The sequence below is a fragment of the Schistocerca serialis genome, chromosome 5 (genome assembly GCF_023864345.2).
Source record: "Schistocerca serialis cubense isolate TAMUIC-IGC-003099 chromosome 5, iqSchSeri2.2, whole genome shotgun sequence".
NCBI classification, from domain to species: Eukaryota; Metazoa; Arthropoda; class Insecta; order Orthoptera; family Acrididae; genus Schistocerca; species Schistocerca serialis.
Genome location: NC_064642.1, coordinates 140,542,521 through 140,567,276, shown reverse-complemented (window position 1 = coordinate 140,567,276; position 24,756 = coordinate 140,542,521). Strand labels below are relative to the sequence as shown.

Below are 24,756 nucleotides of genomic sequence, written 5' to 3'. Positions count from 1 at the left end.
TTGTTGGCGGACCTTCTCAGTGTTGTGTGAGTGCCAGTCATGTGTGGTTGCCTAACAGGACCTTGTCAAAGTTGGCGGTCTACCACTGTAGTCCGCACAACTTGTTATGTAAGTATTTTTGAAAAACAGTTTTTTTTCTTAGTCCACTTTTTCCACTTATTTGTTGGAACACATATTACATCTGTTCATTATTGTTTTAAAATGTATAAATATTTGAAATAATAGTAGAATTTCATTGAATTTTAGGTAACTTATGGATCAGAGGCAAAAAGCTCGGATTCTGGCATGGCTGAAGGTGACTGAGGATGAGGAAGATATTCCCAACTCAAGTTCCAATGATGCAGATGACATTCTGGAAGAGCAGGACCATCAGTCTGAATCTGAGCAAGAGGAAGAAGTGCCGCCTGAGGCAACTGAGAACGGTCCTGAATTTTCATGTGATGAACCATTCCGGAGAAGCATACAGGTTGATTTTTATGTTGGTGTAGATGACACAATCTGGACAAAGACTCCTCCTCTCAATATAGGAAGAACTAGAGCTCATAACATTGTATATGTTCCTCCCAGTCCTAAGGGAACTGCATGACAGAAAGCTATTATCAATGATGGCATGTCCCTTTTTTTTTGGACGATAATATAATTTATCTCATAACTAAATACACTAATTTTAAAATAGACCACATCAAGAATATTTTTTCTATAGAGAGATATGTTAAACATACATATACAACTGAAATAAAGGGACTTATTGGGATTCTGTTGATGAGTGGAGAGCTGAAAGCTGAAAATAAGCCGATTGAGCACAAGCCAAATGTTTGACCACATGAAACATACTGGAATTGTTTGCGATTTGATGATATTAATGATCGTGAAGTGCTTCCAAAAACTGACAAACTGGCCCCAGTACATGAAACATTTGATCTGTTACTTACAAACTTTCAACAGCACTTTGTTCCAAGTGCTGAAATGACTTTGGATGAACAACTTTTGGCATTCAAGGGACACTGTCCATTTAGGCAGTACAGTCCCAGCAAGCCCGCAAAATATGGCGTGAAGGTATTTGTGCTTGTGGATGCTCACTACACTGGCCAGTGTGGCCAAGTGGTTCTAGGCGCGTCAGTCTGGAACCGCGCGACCGCTATGGTCACAGGTTCGAATCCTGCCTCGGGCATGAGTGTGTGTGATGTCCTTAGGTTAGTTAGGTTTAAGTAGTTCTAAGTTCTAGGGGACTGATGACCTAAGATGTTAAGTCCCATAGTGCTCAGAACCATTTGAACCATTTTTTGGTGCTCACTACCCCTATACTTTCAACTTGGAAATACGTGCAGGCAAACAACTGGAAGGGCCATATTGCTTGAGTAACAAAAGAAGTGATGTGGTAATAAAAGTTGTACGTCCTGTGTTTGGTAGAAACATCAATATAGCAATGGACAATTGGTTCTCTTCATTCCATGTTGCCAAACAGCTATGTGAAAATAGAACAACCATGGTTGCCATGGTACAGAAGGACAAAAGAGAAGTGCCCAGGGAATTTCATGTGATGAAAGGAAATTCAATAAATTCATCAAAATTTTGCTTCTCTCCCCCCCCCCCCCCCCTTGCACACTGGTTTCTTACATGCCAAAACCTAACAAAGTAGTGATTTTTATGTCAACAATGCACAATGACACAAAAATTGACACCAATACAGGATCTAAACAGAAACCAGAAATAGTAACACACTACAACCATACAAAGAATGGTGTGGATCTAGTTGATAACATGTGTATACTTTATGATATATCCAAAAATTCAATAAGATGGCCTCTTACTTAGTGCCCTCAATGCACTTTGCATTTATACAGCAAACCAAAACTACACTGTTATTCGACATCGAGATTTTCTTATTGACGTGTCTTTGTCTTGGATGAACCCTCTGGCTCAGTGGAGATTAGACAAAAAAAATGTTGCCAAGAAGTCTGTCCTTCAAAATAAAAGACATTCTTGGCATTCCTCTCATGGAAAGTCAGCCAGCAACTTCAGGAATGACACAGAGTAGTTCTGTGGGTCGCTGCTATGACTGCGGAAGATCAAGAAGTAGAAGTACAAGAAAAGTGTGTAAAACACGTAAAAAATTTACTTGCCCCAGTCATTCCAAGATCATCTGTATTTCTTGTTCAGAAAATCATGATTAGATTCGTTTCTACACAATTATGTGTTTTTGGGAGTAAATCAAAGCCAATAGTTGCTATCTTCCTTAAAATTGTGACTAGCTGCGAAAAGTTTGTTATTTTTTCAAACACGAGGTCATATGTATACTTTTTGTTAATAGTTTTTAATAAACATTACTATCAGCAACACATAAAACACTCAATAAAAATATCTGAAAATTCAATGGCCTCTTTTTTTAGTTGAGAAAATGGCATATATATGTAATCCGTGTGACCACTTATGTTCCTTTTTAGAGCACGATCACTGCAGGGTTAAATAGAGTCCTTTCTTGAAAGCAATAGTTTCTACAAGCTGGTTATGTCTTTTTGCTTCCCAAAGTTTCTCTTCTGTGCTCTGTGCATTCTTCACCATCTGCACTATGATTGCAATGCCTCCGACCAAAAAGCCAATGGCCAATAACCCAGCCAAGGCTGGAATTAAAAATTGTATGGTACCACATAATGCTTTTGGTTTTGGAAGAACTCAAGGTGTTTTAACCTGTCTTTTCCTTCTTATTCCTTTTCATTTCAGAGCACTTTTAGCCATTGACAATGATGAGAGAATGCAATTTTATAAACATTTTCTTAACATGTTGACAATTGACATCCATACCCTGTTTGAAATTTATCACAGCACCCAACTCAAGTTTGGTATGCACTACTTTATCAACTGCAAATGCCACAATATGTTGACCTTTGCCTCTACCCCCTCTTCAATGTGTTTGTTTGGTGTTATCAGCTGAATTTTGGTCGGTGACATGACATTCTGCTGAACCTTTCTTTGCAGAATAGGTTAAATCACATTCCTTACAAGTCTTGTCTAGCAATTAATGCCCATATCACTACATGCCACACACTTCTGGAATTTTGCTCGAGGTTTGCTATTATTATACTCCAATATGTGTATTTCACTTGACAGACTATCCAGACTATTACCTAGACCATGCATAATGGGCATCCTATGACACGTGCTACTGTACTGTATGCTTGGAGGGGTTGCATGCATTATTATATGCCATATCTTTAGCATTCACCGAGCTGTTGTGCTCTGAAGGCAAGCTGATCAATTTCATTAAAGCCCTGTGTCCTCAACATCTTATAACTTGCTGTATGAGAAACACATCAGGTTTAGAGCTTCTCTGTAATTCCTCTGTATAGAAACTAGCAGCTGTTTCTTCACCTTCACCATCCTTTAATATCTAAGTTCTTGTTTTTTTTTTGTCACATGTTGGAAATTAAATATCTCTGAGGACCAATTCATTTGGTATCATTTCTCAAATGCTGTCATGTATTTAGAAATATACACTGAATCACTTACATTAAATTTCCAGCCTTCGTGGATCTGGCATTTTAATGCAGGTGTATACTCTATTTAGAATCTCATTATCACAGACATCAATAGGTCTCATTTTATGGTATTGTGATGAGAGTTGTTATGCTGTGCAGTTATTTGTGGGAGAATATTGAGCCATTGATACAATCCTCGAACAACCCAAATATGATTTTTTATTGTTCTATTCAAACATTGCAAAATACTCGCATTCACGTGAGTAATTTTCAAGTAGTGGTATGTTTTGTACCGGTCCATTACTACCCTGAAATATCGATTGTAGAATTCACCTTCATGATCAATTTGGAGTTTGTCTGAGCAGCGGTTTGCCCATCTGTAGCAGTTATTCAAAAACATCTGCAACTTCCTTACCGGTCTTCACCTTAACAGGTAGAGGCCAGATGAATTTCAGACATGTATCTATAACTATTAAAATATACTTGAAATCTTTATTTGCCTTATTGCCTTGTATCTATGAAATCTGCCTGCCATAAATCATCCAAACCATTTATAATAACATACCTGTACGTAAAATTTTTTGTGCTCGTTGATGAAGTTGTCAGAAAATTATGTCCATAATCATTCAGTAATATGTCAAAACTCTGAAATGATCAATGTGATTTTGTTCCTGTGCACAACATTCCTCAGAGTGGTCAATGGTGTAAGATGCCATAACATTCGTTAGGATCATCATAGTGCATATACTCCACAGCTCAGTTGTTCATTCTCTTATGCTGTATGTCAAAGCATTTACCTACACCATCTACAGCTTGTAAAGTAGGTCTAATAATGTTCACATATTTCTTGCTGTTTGAGCTTTTTATTCATCCATTTGGGGTGTTATTTAGCCTATGTGTGTTAATCATATGTATATTTTGGTATAATTTCGTATCTCTTTTGGGAAATATGTGTTATAATGCTCAGTTTTTAAGAATATGATATCCACTAAACCAGGTGTTTGTGAAAACTTCATCTTTCCAGTGTGTATTAAAGCCCTAGTTAAGTGTATAAGGTGCTTTCCCAATGTATATGGTTTATCCCTGGTAACTCCATATGTCCTATCTATTTTGCTAGAACTGATGTTAAGGTAAGAAAGACCTGCCCATATCATCCATGGGAAATTGTATAATTTCTGGTACAGTTCAAAGAAAATCTAATATGGTTAGCTGCTTATAATTTTCAAAGATTATTATTTGTGCCTTAATGAATAATACAAAGAAAGTGAGGAGTGTGTTCGGGTTGGTTGCACCAATAATCACATCCCTTTAACAGTAGTTCATTTATTAACCTTAACACATACAAGGATCACAAAGAACTGACTAGACATGGCGGAACAGCCAAAAATAATGCTTAGCATCCAAAGATGAATGCATATCGATGTTGGTGTCGATTCCATCGGCGCCACATGGCACCCCCCCCCGCCCCCCCCCCCACAGTATGGAGTACTCTTGAGAGGCCAGGGGGGGGGGGGGTTGACTATGGCGTCGGCAGGGGTGGTCCGCAGGGAGCTGGACCTCAATCAGCTCAACAGTGTTGTCGGGGAGCTGTGTGCGTAGATGCTGTGGAGGAAGGTTTGGCCACCGAACCTGGAAGTCGTTGAAGCGAGCCGGGCATCGTACTGGGTGTGCTGGTCGTGCGGCGACAGGTAGGCCGGTGGTTTGCGGGTGGAACTGAGCGATGACGACAATGTCTCCAGAGGGCGTGGCGAACACACGAAGCATGTCTAGGTCGACGTCGGGCTGGAGGGGAACACATTTCACCAGGTGGCAGGGAATGGCGGAGGTTGTGTCATGAGCACTGGATGAAGAGAAACACACGACAAACAGTGTATAATCGCGCAGTGTTGTTGAGATGTCATGGATTATGTCTGGGGGGACAGGCACAAACACCTCGAGCGAGGGCACGTTCAAGATGGGGGGGGGGGGGGGGGAGGCGTGAGAAGCCTTGACAGGGTGAGGCAGGTGATGGTGGAGAGGTCAAAGGGACCGGCAAAGGAGCCGGCAGCGAATGCATTATCATAGGTAAGCTCGACGTGGGGAGCATGTGGTCACTCGACGGAGTGTGTGAGACCAGAGTAGAGGGCGAAGTCGGAGGAGAGCTCGACAATTGGAGCTGGAAGTTACTTGATCGAGTGTTTAAGTCCGATGTGGAGGGAGTGGTCGGAGTGTCATGAGCCACGATGATGAGTGGCGTGGTCGTGGCCTGAAGGGGGGTAGAAGAAGGCTCAACACGAGCAGACTTAAGTCTGTTGAGAGAGGCTGTAACAGCTGAATATTTCATCTGGATGTCATAGGTGTTGGCTGAGTGCTGGAAAACTCGATACGGGCCAGTATATGGAGGTTGTAGGGGAGCACGGACAGTGTCATCTCGGAGTATGACATATTCGCAATTGTCCAGAGATTTCGGGATGTGAACCTTTGGGCGGGAATGGCTGGCGGGCGGAGGGATATGGAGGTTGATGAAGTGACGTCTGATGCAGTCCATGAAGGAAGGTAAGTCAGACTGAGGGAGAGAAGCGGAAGGGCTCACAAGTTCGCCATGGAGAACAATGTTCTGGCCGTATACGAACTCGGCTATTGTGCCTTTGAGGTCTTTCTTATAGATCGCACAAATGCCGAGTAGCACAAGGGGAAGGGCCTCCGTCCATAGAGAGCCGTGGCATCGAAGAGCTGCCTTGAAAGTGCAGCACTCGACTAGTCAGTTACTTTGCGAGTGATATGCTGTGGTACGGATGCGCTGGATGCCGCAAATGGTACAGATCCCATTGAACAGGGCTGATTAAATTGTCTGCCCTGGTCAGTCATGATGATAGCTGGACATCCGAAACACGATACCCATGACTCAACGAAAGCTTGAGCAACAGTTCTGCCATAATATTGGGGTGGGGGACAGCCTCAACCCAGCGAGTTGTTCGGTCGATAGACGAGAGAACATAACGAAAGCCGTTAGAGCGGGAGAGAGGGCAGACAATGTCAATATGAATATGCTGGAAATGCCCAGGAGGGATCGAAAAGGCGCGGAAGGCGGGGTGAAGTGTGCTTGTGTACTTTGCAGCGTTGGCACCCAACGCAGGAGCATGCCCATTGCTGGCAATTCTTGTTGACATTTCTCCACACAAAGCGCTCTGCTATGAGGTGGGCGGATGCACGAACACCGGGGTGGGCTAAATTATGCAATGCGTTGAAGACAGCTCGACGGAGCATGGTTGGAATGAGGGGGCATAACATGCCCGTACTGTCGTCGCACCAGATCTCACCAGAAATGCCAGGGAAGGTTGTGCAGATGAAGTGTAGTGAAGAAGTAGAGTCTGAAATCAGGTTTTGTGTTTCCTTGTCGGCGGGTAGGAGGTTAGGCAGCTCATAGAGGTCTAACAGCGAATGGACGGCGTCGACTCGTGAAAGGAAATCAGCAACTATATTGTCAGCACCCTTTATGTGTCTGACATCGGTGGTGAACTGAGATATGAAGTCCATGTATCTGAAGCAGCGAGGAGGCAGGTCAGGTGGTGGGTTTGTAATGGCCGTAGCCAGAGGTTTGTGGTCTGTTAAAACATAGAAAGGGCGTCCCTCAATGTCAGTCTTAAAATGCTTGATTGCTTCGTAGACCATGAGCAACTCCCTGTCAAACACGAAATATTTCCGTTGTGGATTGGTGAGCTTGCACAAGAAGAACTGCAGAGGCGAAGTTTGGCCGTCGATTGTCTGGCTAAGGACAGTGCCAATAACAGTATCACTCATATCTGTGGTGATGAAAAGGATGCGCGTTGGGATGAGGATGCGCGATGCTGCATGCCTCGGCAAGAAGATTTTTGAGGGCAGTGAAAGCGTCAGTCATAGCAGGGGTCCATGGAATGGGGCGAGATCCAGAAGTGTTGATGCCTGCCAAGGCATCCGTCAGTGGAGCCTGAATCTCCGCAGCCCGAGGTAGATGTTGGCGATAATAATTAACCGTCCCCAGAAAGTGCCAGAGGTTTTTGAATGACGAAGGTCTGTGTAGGTTTAGTATTGTTTGTGCTTTCTCAGGGGGCAGTGAAGTGCCATCGGCGGAGACTCGAAAACCAAGAAAAGTGACAGCAGGTTGATGTAGCTGCAATGTGTCCTGATTGGTCTCGATGCCTGCTGCGACGAGAGTGTTCATAACAGTTTGCACATGTCTAATGTTGTCCTCGACGGAGGAGCTGAACACAAGAATGTCATCAAGATATGCAAAGCAGAATTTTAGGTCGGGGTCGAATAGCACTTCGTTGATGAAGCGTTGCCAGGTCTGGGTTGCGTTTTTCAGACCAAAGGGTATGAATCGAAACTGAAATAACCCGATCGGGGTGGTGATCGCTGTCTTCTCGATGTCTTCAGGTGTCATGGAGATCTGGTGGTAGGCCCGTTTGCAATCTATGACTGAGAACGTGGTCGCACCTGTGAGGGAACTGGTAAAGTAGGCAATGTTGGGTATGGGGTAGGTGTCCATAATTGTTCTTGCGTTTAGTCGACGGTAGTCTCTGCATATGCACCAGGACCTGTCTTCCTTGGGTGTCATATGTATGGGCATAGACCAGCTACTGGCAGAGGGTTCAATGACGCCGGAGCTTAGTAGTTCACAAATCTGATTTTTAAGGTCGGATAGGTGCTCGAGACAAAGTCGACGTGGTTTGCTGGAGATCAGGGACCTGGCGTGAGGCTAAGTTTGTGACGACGAAAATGTTGCCGGCGGCATGGGAGGCAGTTTGTTTACAATGTGTGGCGGGCAGGGCAGGCGAGACGTGGTCGTGGTGTTCAGAGCCACTCAGCGGATCCGAAGGGAGCCAGGGCTGTGAAGTGTACCAGGAGTCAATGCGACAAGATGGCCGCGGGCCGAAGCAGAGGCACCCTGGTCGGGTGGGCTCGGTAGAGCTCGTGAGCCGTTAGTGAGTCCATTGTCTGAGGGCGCAGCCTGTGGCAGCACGGAAGCAGGCAAAACGCTTGGCGTGAATGCACTGTCTGTGTTGGCAGTGGCGGTCGCACGGAGCAGGAGCCGAAGTTGCATAGTTTGAGGTGCTGTCTGCGAGGGGCGGGGTAGGAGCCATCAGTTCGAGAACACTTGACACTCATCGCGCATGCGCACTTGTGTCCGGCTGAGTGTCAAATGCTGCCATGTTAGGATGGTGTGGCCCTGCGGAACTGTCAGTACATGTTATGGCAGTCTTGATAGCACAGTTGCGAGGGGTAGCAGGAGGTAAACCCACGGAGGCTCGATTGCTGGGACTGCAAGCAGATTTGGCGCACTTACTGACCTTGCTGTAGTGTCTGTAATTGCTTTGCTGCATCGGAGAGCTGGAGCTGTGTTTCATGGAGCCGGAGGAAGAGCTCATGGTATTCCTTGTGTAGGCGAGCAATGTGTTCAAGCTCGACAAGGCACTTGTGCGTGGTTTCTTGTAACATCGTCGACAGAGATGAGCATGTACGGATAAGATGAGCCTGGACCGATGAGTCACAGGGGGGTTTGCTCGATGGAGCACAGGGGAAGTGAGTCTTGGATGGATGATGAAACACAGTGTTTCACACTAGGTCTGATGAAAGTTTGTGGTGTCGCAAGAAGTCAATGCCTAGTATAGGTTCGTCAATTTCGCACACTAAAAAAGTCCACTTGAGTTTGCAGTTTGCGGAGAGTGAGATGACGTGGGAAGTTAAACCTGAGCATTGTAGTTTAGTTGAATTCACAGCTTTTAGTGAAGTATGATGAAGGTGGATGTTCGATGATGCTAAGGACGTAGGCTGCAGTGAAACATCAGCGCCTGTGTCCACTAGGGAAAGGTATCCCAACAAAATGTCTTTAATGTAAAGTATCCCGCAATTATCCAGTCATTCCCAGACAGAATGGAGCACTGGGAGGTGCCTGTCATGTTGTGCGCAGGAGGTGGCACCCTGACCTACCTGTGATTGACGTTTAGGAAGTAGCAGGGTGGTCTGCAGTTCCGTGCCGCCTCACCAAACCGTATGAGGAAGTAATAGTATGCGTAGTGCGGTTGCATTTCCTGTGGAATGTTCGTTTCCAATGACAGTGGCCAAGGTTCAGTGGCCACAGCAGGTTGGGTTGCAGGAGGGGGCATGACCGTGGTGGAGCCGGTGATGTCCCAGTTGCTTGTTTACTGCTTCCCAGAGCGAGTGGAACGGTTGGCACAGTACGGCCCCAGCCACGTCCGGCCGCAGGACGATGAGCCTGAATCTGAGACTTGTCAGGTAGGAACTGGCTGGCGAAATAGAGCAGTGATGCATCGTGTAGCTTGTCAGCAATTGTCATTCTTTGCTAGATAGGTTTGGGAGACCTTTGAGCCAGAGCAAAGCGGATGTGAGGAGATAGTTTATCTGACCAGATGGCGAGGAGAGCTGTGTCAGAGAGTAGATCGGCAAACAATCAGAGCATGTAGCCGTCTCTAGCGCTGGGAGGGTTTTTTGTTGCCTAGTTGCTTGATGTGGAGCACTTGCCGTATTGCTGCCTCAGTTGAGTGAGCATGCAAGCCGACGCAGAACTGTCTTTTTGGCTAGAGTGTACCGGGTAGGTGAGTTCTCCTGGTCGTGCAGGTGGGTGATGAGGCACAGAAACCTGGTTGACTCATCGAGTTTATAATGGTTGAACACTTCGTCCACAATTTTGAACCAGATTGTAGCTCTGTCGTGATTAAATGGCGGCAGGGTCAGTAAGCATTGTAGAATGTTCGGAAGAACAGTGTATTGGAAAATAAAAAAAAATGGGAGAGAATGAAAAGCAAATGCAGATCGGACTTTGTATTACGGAAAAGCTATCGGACTTCGTTATTCGGAAAAGCTATTGTTGGGGTGGTCCTTGTGGCGTTTTTGAGCAAAAGTTAAACAAATTTTCACTACAAAAGTTATTGGAAAGAAACAGAGAATAACAGAATGTAACTGACAGGGGGAAGTGGCGTAGACGAGAGATCATCCTTTACCAGATTAACTTATCTTCTTTCGGGCGGCGTCCACGTCTTCAAAAATCTCCTTCATATCAGCGTGAAAAAATCTGCTCCGAAATCTTGTAATAGTCCAGGGATCACTAATTTATACCACTTAAAATCATCTTGATACTGTATGCAATTTAATTCACTTTGCTACTTCCATCCACCGAATTTCTTAATTACTTCCACAATGTCTACACATTACAATCAGATCAAGATTAGCCATTAAGTTTTTACGTCAGCATCCGATCACGCCTGCCTTAAGCTACGGCTATCAAGAGACAATTGAAACGGAAAAAAAACAAAAAAGTTAACAATTTTAGTAGTTTCTCTGCCGTCGAGCGCTCATACCGCTGCGACGAGACATTTTGTATCTGAGGGAACGAGTGTAGCGCGGCGAAATTCAAAGCCCCGCTACATCGCCCCCTCGACTGTCACGCTAAAACATTTAGCGTGGCAGCCTAGCAAACAATAGGATAGATATACCTAAATGTCTATTATACATATTTTCCCAGGAAACACCACGTGCATACTTACAGGATTATCTTTGCCAATACTTACTTTCTAAATCTATATACTACATACAATTGTTACAGTTTTGATCCTTTTTACACAATTAATATATTTTACATACAGTTTGTTTGAACAAGCTGTTCGCCAGCGCAGTTAATGTTGTGCGCTTCCAGCGTTGGTTTCCCAATGCATCTCTGGCAGCACGTAGTCTTTGCGCATGCGCAATAGCATCACTGAATTTCTCGTGCGGCAGTTTCAAAATCGCTGTGTTATGACAGTCTTCAACAATATTCACTTTCACATAGTGTTCATTACAAGTTGTTATTCCAGCATAAATGGCGTGTTAAGTCCGGTGACACCATAAGATTGAGCGTGTGCGTGATCTGAAGCAACATCCATGTCTTCTGTTACGACACAACACTCCAGGTCCTTGTGCGTTTTCATGACTATTGTTCCCGGGGCATATATGGTCGATGTAGTTTTTAGCCTCCACATCGCCTACGACAGGTGCTGAGTTTATTGTCTCCAAGCATCTGAAGGCCGGCCAGGAACAACGGCGTCGATGTTCGCAAAGGTAGGTGTTTCACCACATTGTTTACACTTGCCAACAAACGTTCATTTGCAACCTGAAAATCCTTATTATCGTCGAAGTAAATTGCAGTTTATATCGATTTACAAACAGTTATTTGGTTTATGGACCATAAGTTTCACAAACAACACAAAATTCGTCGTTTATAACGTTCACAGTTTGCAACACTTTTTGCCACATTTACATTTTAACAGTTCACTTTGTCCAAGCATGTTTACATCGTTAATTATGAAAGCTTGCATTTCGTGGTCACGTTTCAAAATATGTTGACAATATGCAAAGTTTTAACACATATACAAATGCATATAAATTTACAAGAATATACACGTGAAATATTTACACTAAAAAAAAAATTATACTAAGTCCCATTGGCTTTCTTTTATTGGGGTTTATGGTCATTTTGATTTTCTTTATTAAGGTTTTGACGTGCCAAGGGATATAAGACTTAATGTTTAAAGCACGGGCTTTCCTTCATTTATTATTTCTCTTTTTTTTTAATTCCATATCTTGGCTAGTGGTTGACCAGGCTTTTAATGCCATACTCAGTTTTCTTCATGTCTTTTTATTCATACCTGAGAGTTTACTGTCACACAATATATTCTTACATTCCATAAACAAACAATACCCAGCTGCAGGAGGTGGTAGGATAATGGAGAAAGAAAGAAAGATAGAATGGAAGAAACTATTCACTACCTAAAAACTACCTAATCCTACAGCTAATACATAAAAAAAGAACATAATACATTATAACGTTTGCATCACCTTCAAGGGGTGTGTGAAAGGAGGTGCTTACAGTTTACCAAATCATGGGTAAATGTAAGTGTCCTTACGTCACGTCTGTGTAGTGTAACATCATGACAGATTCTCTGTTTGTGTTCTGACTGTTCATATGACTTAGTGTATTATACCTTAACAAATCCTTGCATGAGTGAATCGCATGTCTGCTCAGTATTTCCTCAATATCTCCACTTCTTGTGGATACCGTCTATACAAATGGAAAATGTACCTCAGAGATTGTCTCTCTCATAATGTGTATTATATGATAACATATCAAATTTCCTCTCAAGAGTTCAACCATGAACTTTCTTCTACTTTAATGAAGGTTAAATATTATGTATGTTGTGTGTATATACATCATTTCTATCTATAAATCATAAATAAAGAACATATTATTATAATTGACAGTAAAATGTCTCTTTCTCACTGTCCGTTGCTCGACGTCAGTTGCACGGGTGGTCACTGCTCCTTTGCACTTACCTTGCATAGCCTGAAAAGTCAAATGTCTTCAACGTAGATGTAATTTTGTCATCTGTTCGCTTAAGTGGAGGTGTTGTACGAGTCGCAAAACAGCCTTAATAACTCTCCTATCTTTTGCTTCCTCAGGGTTTTCTATCTTGTGTAAAAAATTTTTTTTTCTGTACAAATGTATTCACATGAGGGCTGTGCAAAAACTTTATTTCAACTTAAGTTCCTTAAAATATCATTCTCCTGTCTGAACACGAACTATAAATGTTTTCTTCCACACAATGGCTTAACAACACTTAACGAAAGGTTACTAAGTTACACTTCTGAAATAAATTAAAGCTAATGTGTTTCCAAGTTATATTCTTATTACACTTCTTTCAACAGCTGTAATCACCATTATGTTCACTCTGCTTTTCTTACATTCGTTCATTTTCAAGGGCACTGTAAATAGATTCACTTTTAACGTCTTGTACTCACGTGTTCTAACTCATCACAAATGTTTTCTTTCAAACTGAAATTCTTGTATAATCTTAAAGATGTTGACTGTTTACTCACTTCTCTATGTAGCACAATATTACCAAAACATTCTCACTCGTTCCTTACTCACATATTCATCATAATATATATATCCTTATACATTAAACATATTCCTCATCAAACATTAATATATCACATACATGGGGCCATTTGGCACTTCCATTCTCATAAAACTCCAATAATATTTTCCTCAAATAATCTCTTGTCTCCAACTACTTCACAGTAACTTACCTTCTTATATTAACTTAAATATTAACTCATTCATACTGATCATTCATTCTTACATCCTCATTCATTCTGCTACATACCTATGTCATTACTGATGTCAATAGCTATTATTTCCTCTCATTATAGTGCCTTGAAATAACTAACTAGTTGTTGATTCACCTTATAATTTACAATTAACAACCAATGTAACCTGCGTAGACCTCATTCCTATATGAATATCTTTTCTCATTCAGTAAGTGTACTCACCTGGGTTTACCTTCTCTTCATAATTATGTGTGCAAGTGTAACTGGAGTATATAATTTCCATAAATGAATGTTTGTGTTCTTAGGCTGTATAACTTAATGTTCGTGTATTCAATACAAATATTTATGATCTCGTTTTCACAGCAACTTGCTCATGTTCAACTTAGTTATCATTATATTATGTTGTTTTAGTGCACAAAGGGTTTCAAATGTCTGTGGGGATGCAGCCCCCTCGGCTTGTGAGATAACGGGTATTCTAGGGAGTAACAACCTGGGTGAGGTATGCTTGCTGTTCTGAAAGGACCTGAATATAATAAATCCTGCTCAATCTCCTGATAGTCTGAATCTACAAGTGTTAAATTACATACACTAACTATGTACATACACTAACTATGGTAGGATATACCAATTGAAATTGACTTACTTCGTAATGTTTTTGTCGTGGTTCAATCGTCTTGTTAAGTTCAACATTAATTAGTTGTTCTCCTACGGATAATTGACATATGCCATTACTTAAATCTATGATTGCTTTGTGTTCATTAAAAAAAAATCCATCCCTAGGATGCAGTGTACGATAAGCTTGTCTACAATCAGAAAATTACACTTGAACTGTGTATTGGAAAATGTGAAGTTAACAAGGGCTTGCATGCGTATGTTCTTAGATTTAGTACCTGTGGCACTAACCACGTGGCAATTCCGTACAGGTAATGTAGGTATGTTTATAATTTGTTTCAATTCATTATAGAATGCGGTTGACATCAAACTTGCAACAGCACCAGTATCGAATAAAATTTGTACATCATAATTGTTAAACTTAACCCATGCCGTAGCTTGTATGAATTCTTTAACACAACTGTCTGATTTAATGTTTATCTCGTTGGTTAATTCCTGTTTTGCTGTCATTTTGTCATCGTACCTGAGGAAACAAACCGTCTCAGCCGTTGCGCTCTTAGAACACCTCACGACCGAAGCACGAGCGCTTAGCTCGGTCGTCGACTGTTTTCCGTCGTCTGCTGTGTTTGGCCGGGTTCATTGACCAGCTCCACTATGTTTACATTCCGGCCGGTTGGCGCCCACGCGTCATCTGATGGCGTGCCGCAATTGTTATTGCTACTTCGTGGCGGGGAGTGCATAACTGTACTGGGGAACGGCGGCGGATTCCGTGGAGGGTTATGATTTGTCATGCGTGAATTTTGTGTGTTCCACATATTCTGTCGGTGATTGTTGGATTGTTATTGTTTTGATGGTAATTATGTCTGTTATATGGCATGTTCCTGTCAAAGTAGCCCGGGTTGTACCGGTTATTCTCACGTCTCCTATTGCTGTTGTTGTTGTACTGTCTGTGATTTTCATTTTGCATGTAGTTACCATTTTGATATGGGTGATAATTATTGTTGTTATTATTATCCCACGAATTTCTGCAGTTGTTCCTACTGTCATACACGTTTCCATTTGAGTATGTTTCGCGCACAGGCATCGTATTGTGTCGCGGCGCGGACGGATGGTTCCACCAACCACCGTCACTACGATTCCTTTGGGGTGGGTACTGATTTTGTTTACTAATATGCGTAAAATTTGAATGGCGTGAATCGCCTCTGTAAACTACGTCCATTTGCTCTAAGAAGTTTAAGAAAGTCTTAACGTCATTCTCCGGTACTCCTATTAATCTGTTTCGATATGGAAAGGGTAAGTGGCTCTTTAAAGTGTCAATTATCGCTGGCAAGTCGGCTAGTTTGGACCAGTACAGTGTCCTGTCTAGGTACCTCTCAAAGTATTGTCTTAAGGTCTCTTTTTTAGGGTCATAGGTCTCGGGGTTGCACACTTCTCTCCTTAGACTCTGTTGCTCATTCTCGGACCAGAATTCGTCCAAGAAGGCTTGTTCGAACTGTTCAAACGTAAGGCACCGCCGTTTCATAGCGGCACCCCACTTAGCTGCTCGTCCTCTCATGAGATTGGTGACGTATCTGATTTTATCGACTTCTGACCAATTACGTGGAAAAACACTGTCAAATGATCTAATAAACACAATAGGGTGGGCTTTGTGCTTGTCCTCACTGGAAAATGTCTGGCAATACCCATGTCTTACAAACGTGTCATCGGCCATGCCGGTTGGCATAACTGTATTGATGTGATTTAGGTCACTTGCTACTCTAGGTGTGGTAACGTAATATTGCTCGTTCGGTGGAAAAGAAAGCGGCACATTGTAATTTTGATTTGAAATAGGTGATTCCACAATAGGTGGTGTTCTGTCTGTGTCATTAGCCACGGTTTTAGCTGTTTTGTCGTTTCCTGACGATGCGTTTGCACCTATCGCCAAACACGGCACAACTAATTTTGTCACTTCGTCTTGTATGTGTTTTGTCTTGTCTTTAACATGTGTCTTTGTTTTTGAAAGTATGTCCTGTGTAATTGTTTCAAGTTTTTTGTCCAGGTAGTCGTCACACAATTTACATTCATGTACAATTCTTTCGGCCATGTTGGTGTCGTTGTTTAGTGACGCGAGGTCCGCTCGATCTTCTAGTTTTTCTATCTTTTCTTTGAGGTGGGTTTGTTCAAGAACTACCATTGTAAGCTGTTGGGTAATATTTCCCACTTCTTCAGTCAGCTTTTCTTGGGTGGAGCTAGCTGAAGTGTGGGCCTGAGCTAACTCTTCCACACGGGTGTTCACTTCCTGCTGCACATTAACTATTTGAGTTAACTGATTCTCACATCGGGTGATATTGTTTTTTGTTTCATGTGTGAATGTAACCAAAGTTTCTTCCTGTTTAGTGACTCGGTTGGACAAAGTTTCAAATCTCTGGCTGAGCTTTTGAGTGGTGTTATTTAATTCTGTCATCTGTTTTGTCGTTCGCTCAAAATTTTCGGTCATAGTACGGTTTAATACGTCAAATTTTTCGTCGCTTTTATCTAGCCTTTGTTTCAAGTCCTGACCAAGTGCGTCCAGTTTTGCTTCAATTTTCTGACAAACGTCTCATTTCATGTCTGCAAATAACTCTAATAGTCGGTCCAGTTTGTCAGTTTCCTGTGTCCGATTTGTGTCACATTGCTGAATTTGTCTCATATTCGGTTCTGACATGGATGTTAACAATGGCGCTGACGGTCTAGTCTCGCGTCCATTCCACATTTCGTCATTTAAAGTCGCCATCTGTGTATTATCACAAATGTTGCGAGTTTGAAGCAAAATCATTGCATTGATCTGTGAACTGGTCCATGGAGGGAAACGCGGACTTCCTTGTTGGTTGAAAGATGAATCTACTTCACTTAACTCATCTGCTGAAACTATCTCTACCTTACTGCGTTCCATTGTAATAGAATGTATAATCGTAAGTCAAAAAGGGAATAATATAAGTCTGATTAATAAAATTTGACTCAAATTTAGGTTGAAATATTTTCTCGTCAATGTAAATGATTGCTCTATTGCAAACAATGATTGAGAAAGCTGCAGCAGGGCGGACAAAATTTTTTCGTAACAAATGACTGTTTGGCTGTCAAATTCACGATCTTCGTATGCTACAACAATACTATAATTACCACAAACTACAATAGAGATAGATAATTTTAGAAAAATCTAGAAGAAAACTACAGGATGTGTGGAAAGGGAAAAATGGATTCTGCAGTTGGCTATTGAATGCTTGAATGAAACATAATTGTGCGACTCACCATTAAATTTTCTGTCTTGTAGCGGCTGGTCAAACACTTCTGCGTAAATCGTATTCGTCAAAATATGGATTTTCTTAATACATCTCCATCGGATAATCACCAAAAGTCCTAAAAATAACAGTTTTGCATCAACATATGCCATGCAAAGAAAAACAGATTGAATTAGTTACAAAAATTCTTTACAATATTGTTGTATAATCATTTGCTTAGGTACAATAAAGTTGGTGTTTTCGTTACCCTTTAAACTTCAGGATTTTTGGTTATTCTCTGTTGGGAAAAAATACAAATTAAAGTTTCAAATTTGCTCAAAAACGACACATCCGAAAATTGCGTCCTGACGCGGGAGCCAGTTGTAGTGGTTAATAAAAAAAATGGGAGAAGAGAGACCGTGAAAAAGGGAAAGAATGAAAGAAATGCAGATCGGACTTTGTATTACGGAAAAGCTATCGGACTTCGTTATTCGGAAAAGCTATTGTTGGGGTGGTCCTTGTGGCGTTTTTGAGCAAAAGTTAAACAAATTTTCACTACAAAAGTTATTGGAAAGAAACAGAGAATAACAGAATGTAACTGACAGGGGGAAGTGGCATAGACGAGAGATCATCCTTTACCAGATTAACTTATCTTCTTTCGGGCGGCGTCCACGTCTTCAAAAATCTCCTTCATATCAGCGTGAAAAAATCTGCTCCGAAATCTTGTAATAGTCCAGGGATCACTAATTTATACCAATTAAAATCATCTTGATACTGTATGCAATTTAATTCACTTTGCTACTTCCATCCACCGAATTTCTTAATTACTTCCACAATGTCTACACATTACAATCAGATCAAGATTAGCCATTAAGTTTTTACGTCAGCATCCGATCACGCCTGCCTTAAGCTACGGCTATCAAGAGACAATTGAAACGCAAAAAAAAAACAAAAAAGTTAACAATTTTAGTAGTTTCTCTGCCGTCGAGCGCTCATACCGCTGCGACGAGACATTTTGTATCTGAGGGAACGAGTGTAGCGCGGCGAAATTCAAAGCCCCGCTACAACAGGTTGAATTGAGTTCGTCGGGGCATTGCCTGAATCGAGCTGTTGTTGCTGTAGTATTCCAGGAGAGTGTGCCTCCAGGGGATGTGGCAACGACGGCTATTCGGGTGACAGCATGAAGATGACACGTTGTGGTTGAGCGCGATCCGTCATGACGCGGAAGGCCGACGTGGGTGAGACACCATAATGTGTTGATTGCGGTTGCGGAAGCTCAACACATTGCGGGTGTGTTCAGATTGGCGCATCGCAGATGAGGCACCAAGATGTGCCGAGAACAGTAGCGGAAGCTCGAAGGGAACCGGTGCGGAGGTGACAGTTGAGAAAGAGTTCAAAGTTTGAGAACGCGTGTTAGTCCGCAGAAAGCTCGATGTATGATCAGAGCTGGGGGCACCTGTGTTGCAGGGAGGCTGTGGAGGTGCAGGCTGTCCAGAAGCACAGTGTGGGAAATGACGTCGAACGTGGGATGGAATGTGTGAATGTTCACTGTTCATAGTCGAATGTTCACTGTTCATAGCCCTCCACTCAAAATGGTGTGCAGATAAGGTAAATGTCGTGGCACAAAACACTGAGGCATAGCAGTGGGAGGTCAGGCACAGATAACAAGTTATTGTTCCTGTTGCAGGCTGTGGTATCGAAGTAGGAAGGCATGTGCTGATGCTGAACCAAAGCAGGCGCGGGCGTAGTCAGATGCTGAGGAGGTTGACCTGTGAACGAAGCAGTTCCGGCCACGTGGCAGGTATCCGCGTGGTACTGCATGGATTTCAGCATGGCAAATTGTTGTCCTGGCGGTAGTAGGTTGTCCGAAGAAGCAGTTGCAGAAATCGGCATTGGTCCCATACTGCACGGAGATCCATAAGAGGTAACTGCACCATCGATGAGGGAGGGCACATGTGGCAGGAACAAAGGCGTTTGATACCCGGAGTCATGTGCACTCCTAACCTCACTTATTGTTGCAGGCTCGAAAACCTCCGGCGAAATCGGCGGAATCATTGAGTGAGACGCATCGTGATGCAGTCCTGGTGGGTGTACATCGCCCGTAACACGATGCATGTCAATCACAAAATGCGGAGTTAGGCGCTGGGCTGAAGACATTGTTCGAATGCTGTGTCGATGTAATACACACGAAAATAACGGATGTGGAGGTCGTGGACACAGTAAACCAGCGAAAATGGAAGACGTTACAACTCGGGGTTACCAGTGAGGAGTATGTTCGGGTTGATTGCACCAATAATCACACCCGTTTAGCAGTAGTTCATTTATTAACCTTAACACATACAAGGATCACAAATAACTGACTCAACATGGTGGAACAGCCAAAGATAATGCTTAGAGTCCAAAGATGAATGCATATCAATGTTGGTGTTGATTTCATCGGTGCCACAAAGGATTATTAGCAGAAACCAATTCCTTTACTTGGTGTGGTTTTTTTTTTTTTAAAAAAAGGAGCAAATCTGTACTCTGAAATACATATAAAAATAATTATATTTTCTTTTCAATAGTATTTACAGGTCCCTTCTTATTATAGTTTATTGGGGTTATTTTGGTGTCCAGAAAAAATTCATGTGTCTAGCTTTATTAATTTGCTTATGAAGTGTACCAAAGTGCAAGAAATTACGTAATTGAGAAAAATGACCTTAAAGTTTTTAGAGGAATATCTCACCTCAGTCCACTCCTAGAAAACTGCAGCCCCACGACCTGGATTACTGCTGTCATTTTTGGTGACTTTCAAGTTTCTATGAATTTTTCTTGCCTTTTTAGCCATTTCTTCCATCTCTGTATCTGCTTTCTTCAAATGAGTTTCATCTAACTCTTTCAAAATATTCACAGTGTTGAAGCCTGATTCAATGTTCAATTTTTGTAGCACTTTAGCCCTGCCAACATTTTCATGCAGGCACGTTTTCAGAAGGTCAGGATGCACTAAGTCATCACACACCAGCTTTATAACAGCAGCTACAGTAGGGGGTAATCAGTGGTGTTTATACTTTAGATGTTTCTTATTGTATTTTCACCATGAATCCTCTCCTTTAGGACAAAGTCAATGAACTAGCTCTTCGTTTGTTGAGGTGAGATGAAAGAAAGTAGCTCATACCGCTGCTTTCATTTCTAACAAATCTAATATGCTATTTCTAATGGCTTGGCCATAGTATTTCTGCAAGTGATCAGTCATGCTGTCTGTAAGTTATATGCACCACCAATACCTTCCCCATCAGACATTTTTTTCTCAACATAGTCCTTTTTCAGTGTACAGAGCCTTTCACTCATTTGTTTCTGCACATGCCCAATGCAGTTTTCCAGTAGAACGTTTTCTCCACAAGGCTTAGTCTGTGCGACCTTTGTGAATCCTTTGCTATCTCTGTTCCCCAAGTACTACTTATGTACCACTGCTCTTGTCTCAATGGATCTTTGAAATATTTGCACTGTGCCTCCAGCTTCCATATATCTACTCGGTCCCTCAAAATTTATAGCACAGTTTTTGTGCACCTGTTCACCTTTATTCTTACAAACATAGAAGAATTTAGAAAGCAGTTCTACATGTAGCACCTTTTCACTGTCTGCAGAAGTAGCCACAACAACACCAATAAGGGAAGTATGTCCTTTCTTTTGCCAACTCATATCTGCAGCAGTTGCTATGTTTGTGTCTCCATCAGTACACTGCACCACTTCTTTGCTATCCTGTAACATGCCACCTTCTGAAACACTTCTTACACGCCTGATGAAACTTTCACCAGTCTTTTGGAATTTAGCATGGGGCTTAGGAAAGTGCATTACAGCAAACAATGTTTTACCTCCAGTGTTCCCTGTGCCTATACATCTCATTCCATAAACAAACTTTACATTTACATAATACTTGTTATCAGCAGTTTTTGAAACATGAAAGTAATTCTCTTTATGGCAAGAAGAGCAAACAATAATTATTGAAGATGCCAGTCTCCTTTGTTTATCATATTATTCTAAGACTGGTAAAGAAACAACTGTTTTACAACATTTACCACATAAATATTTACCAAGGGCTTGTGAAAGAAGTTCAGTGTCCAATGTTATGTTACCTGACTGAATCCTGACAGTTTCTTGCACATTTGAAACCTCATTTTCCCATATGTTCTCAAAGAATGTTTGGAAATTAAATAGTTTCTTCTTTGGGTAATTTGCTGGAGTTTTAGTTGTATTTCGAGTGATAAACAGGTGGAAATGTTGGGTGCAGCATCGTCTAATGTTGTGGAGTCATTCCTATTGTCATCTAAACTAACCTCATTTAGATGATTCTCACAGTGGTATTTGCATGTGTAATGGTTTCCCTTTTATTTTATTTTCCCAAATAATTTCAGTTGACCCACTGCTGATGAGAGAATTCAAAATCACTATCTTACATGCGGCAGTACAATAATTTCAACAACATAAATAAACAAATGTTCCAGAAGTTGTCATTGTTAAAAAATAGAGAATTTGCTTTACAGAGTACAGCAGAAGTGAGCTCTGAAGTGTATCTCTGTTAGTTTTGAAATCATACTCATCAATGTAAAGCACACCAAAAGCTGGATGTGGACATGTCATCCACAATCACTACATATTTTAAAGTCCTATAAAATGCTCATTTTTCTTTATTATTACATTTTTCCTGTCGAAACACATCTACACATCTTAAATCTATCATTTTGCTAAAAATAATTTTCAATGTTTTTCAACTATGGTCAGATAATAGTATATCCCTCTTCTACTTCCACCCCTTGTGTGTGAGAGCTGCTGAAGACTTTCAGTTACTGGCTTAAATGTCTCTCAGAGATTATTATCTCACTTCAAATGTCCTAAATTTAGCAGTTATAATTTACGGTGAATAGCCTTATATGCCTTGACGACTTTACATTTTCTTGACACACTGCTGCATATTAAACTTACTGTGAGATAGTTTACCACTTACATACATGTTAGGTCACCAGCTTCCACCTTAAGAACAAACTCACAAACAAGGAAATGAAGATACAGATTGAAGGAAAACAGTTGAGCCACAACAAAAGTCTGCATTATGTAGGGGTCACTCTTGACAGGACACTCAACTTTAAAGAACACTTGCTGAAAACTGCCTCCAAGATGAAGTCAAGAAACAACATCCTACAGAAACTTTGTGGCATGACACGAGGATCATCAGCTCCAACACTAAGAACATCTGCTCTTGGACTGGTATACTCTATGGCAGAATATCATGTTGTAGTCTAGATTAACAGCCCATGTACCAGACACATTGACAGGCAGCTCAACTAGGTTATACGCATCATCACAGGAACAATCAGCAACACTCCAGCTTTCTGGTTGCTTATTCTCAGCCAACTAGCACCCCCATTTATGTGGCGAGGATATGCTCTCATGTAAGAGTTTACAAAAATAGCAGGTGATTCTTACCTCCTTGTATACAAGAACATTTTCTATACTTGATGAAAACAGACTTCGCTCCACTCATCCACCTTTCAATATGAAAGGCATTTGGTGGACAACAAAGACCAATGAACAGAGATATGGCAGAACAGTGATACCCTAGAACAGCTAAAGGTGCCCTGCATCTCAACCTGGACACCAGATTTTTAAGAGCACTGCAGGATCTGATCTAACTCAACAGAATAAGGACAAATAGTGGAAGATGTGCTGACTCAGTGTACAAATGGGTATTAACAACGTCACCAGTTCTGATTGTAGTGCAGAATGACAAAATGTCAAGCATATTGTACATATGTACCCAAAAAAATCCTTTCCTGTTGGTAATCTAGAGGAATTGAGTACAAAAAATGGAAAAGGATGTAATTCCCAAAAATTAAAAAGATGACTTTTATAGTGAAAAGGGTTGTATAAGCCAAGCATAATGAAACGAGAGAGGTTGCATGTGCCAGAAAAATTCCTACTGGTTTCAAGAGCAGTTCGAAGATAGCAGCACTGTGCAAGCACCAGCGGGGCTGAGATGGGAAGGATGTAAATGTCACCGTCATGATGTATGTGCCTCAGCTACACAGTTGCTAGTGACAGTACGTTGACACGGCAGTGATACAGTTTTTTTATGCAAAAGTGTTAAAACAAGATTTTCCAGACCTAAAATTTAGAGATCTTGCAGTTGATACCTGTAAAAAGTGTGACTTTTTGAAGGCAAAGCTGCAATCTATGGTAAGTGAAAAGGCAAAACAGGAAGTAAAAGCACAGCTAGAATTCCATCACCAAAAATGGGAAAAGGCTCATAAGTGGGTGAAACAAGATATTACATCTTCACAGCTTCCAATGGCTACTTATACAACCTTTCGTATGGACCTACAACAAGTTATGTTTGTTCCAATGCTTACCCATAGCACTATGTTTTATTGCAGACAGCTGTCTTGCTACAATCTACGAATACATGTTGGAGACAATGGATCTGCATATATGTGTATGTGGCATGAAGGGATTGGAGGCCATGGCGCTAACGAAATAGCTTCTTGTTTGTTCAAAGTTGCTTCTACTGGAGGCCATTTTCCTTGTAAAATGCTTGTGTTATGATGCGATAATCGCAGAGCACAAAACAAAAACCAGATGATGTTAATGTATATTATTTATTTAGTCCACAAAGGAATTTATCATTCAATTGATGTGAAATATCTTGTAAGTGGACCCACCTACATGAGCTGTGACCGTGATTCTGGAGTGATTGAGAAAAAACACAAAGCTGTGAAAGCGATAACACCTAAAGATCTTGAAGCACTAGTTGCAGGTGCAAAATTGACAACTCCTTTTACTGTAGTATCTATGAATACTGATGACTTCATAGATTTTGAAGGCCTTGCTAAAGACTACCTAAATACAAAAGATCTGGCTATAAGTAAAATTTCCCACTTCCGCATTTCCCACAAGAATCCTAGCACAGTGAAAGTGGCATCAATTTTGGGTCTTGAAGGTGATGTTACGGCAACCTGGAAAAAAGTTGATGTTTTGAAGAAAGATGCTAATCTTGACAATTCATGACTTGGGGATTTCATAGGGATGAACTAACAGGTTACGAAGGTTAGGTGAACGGCGGAAAGACACTCTTGGCGGAGTAACCTGTTAGTTCATCCCTATGAAATCCCCAAACCACCTTCCCTACCCTCTGGCTCCTATCCTTGTAACCGCCCCCGGTGCAAAACCTGTCCCATGCACCCTCCCACCACCACCTACTCCAGTCCTGTAACCTGGAAGGTGTACACGATCAAAGGCAGAGCCACGTGTGAAAGCACCCACGTGATTTACCAACTGAC

At 41.7% G+C, this 24,756-nt stretch overlaps 1 long non-coding RNA gene across 1 annotated transcript in view; it reads left to right on the top strand.

Annotated features, from left to right (window-relative positions):
* LOC126481163 (uncharacterized) overlaps positions 1-24,756 on the top strand; it is a 62,587-nt gene that overhangs the window by 36,822 nt on the left and 1,009 nt on the right. Inside the window, exon 2 of the long non-coding RNA XR_007587525.1 lies at positions 247-466. This is a non-coding gene — a long non-coding RNA (uncharacterized LOC126481163). The remainder of the gene's footprint in view (positions 1-246; positions 467-24,756) is intronic.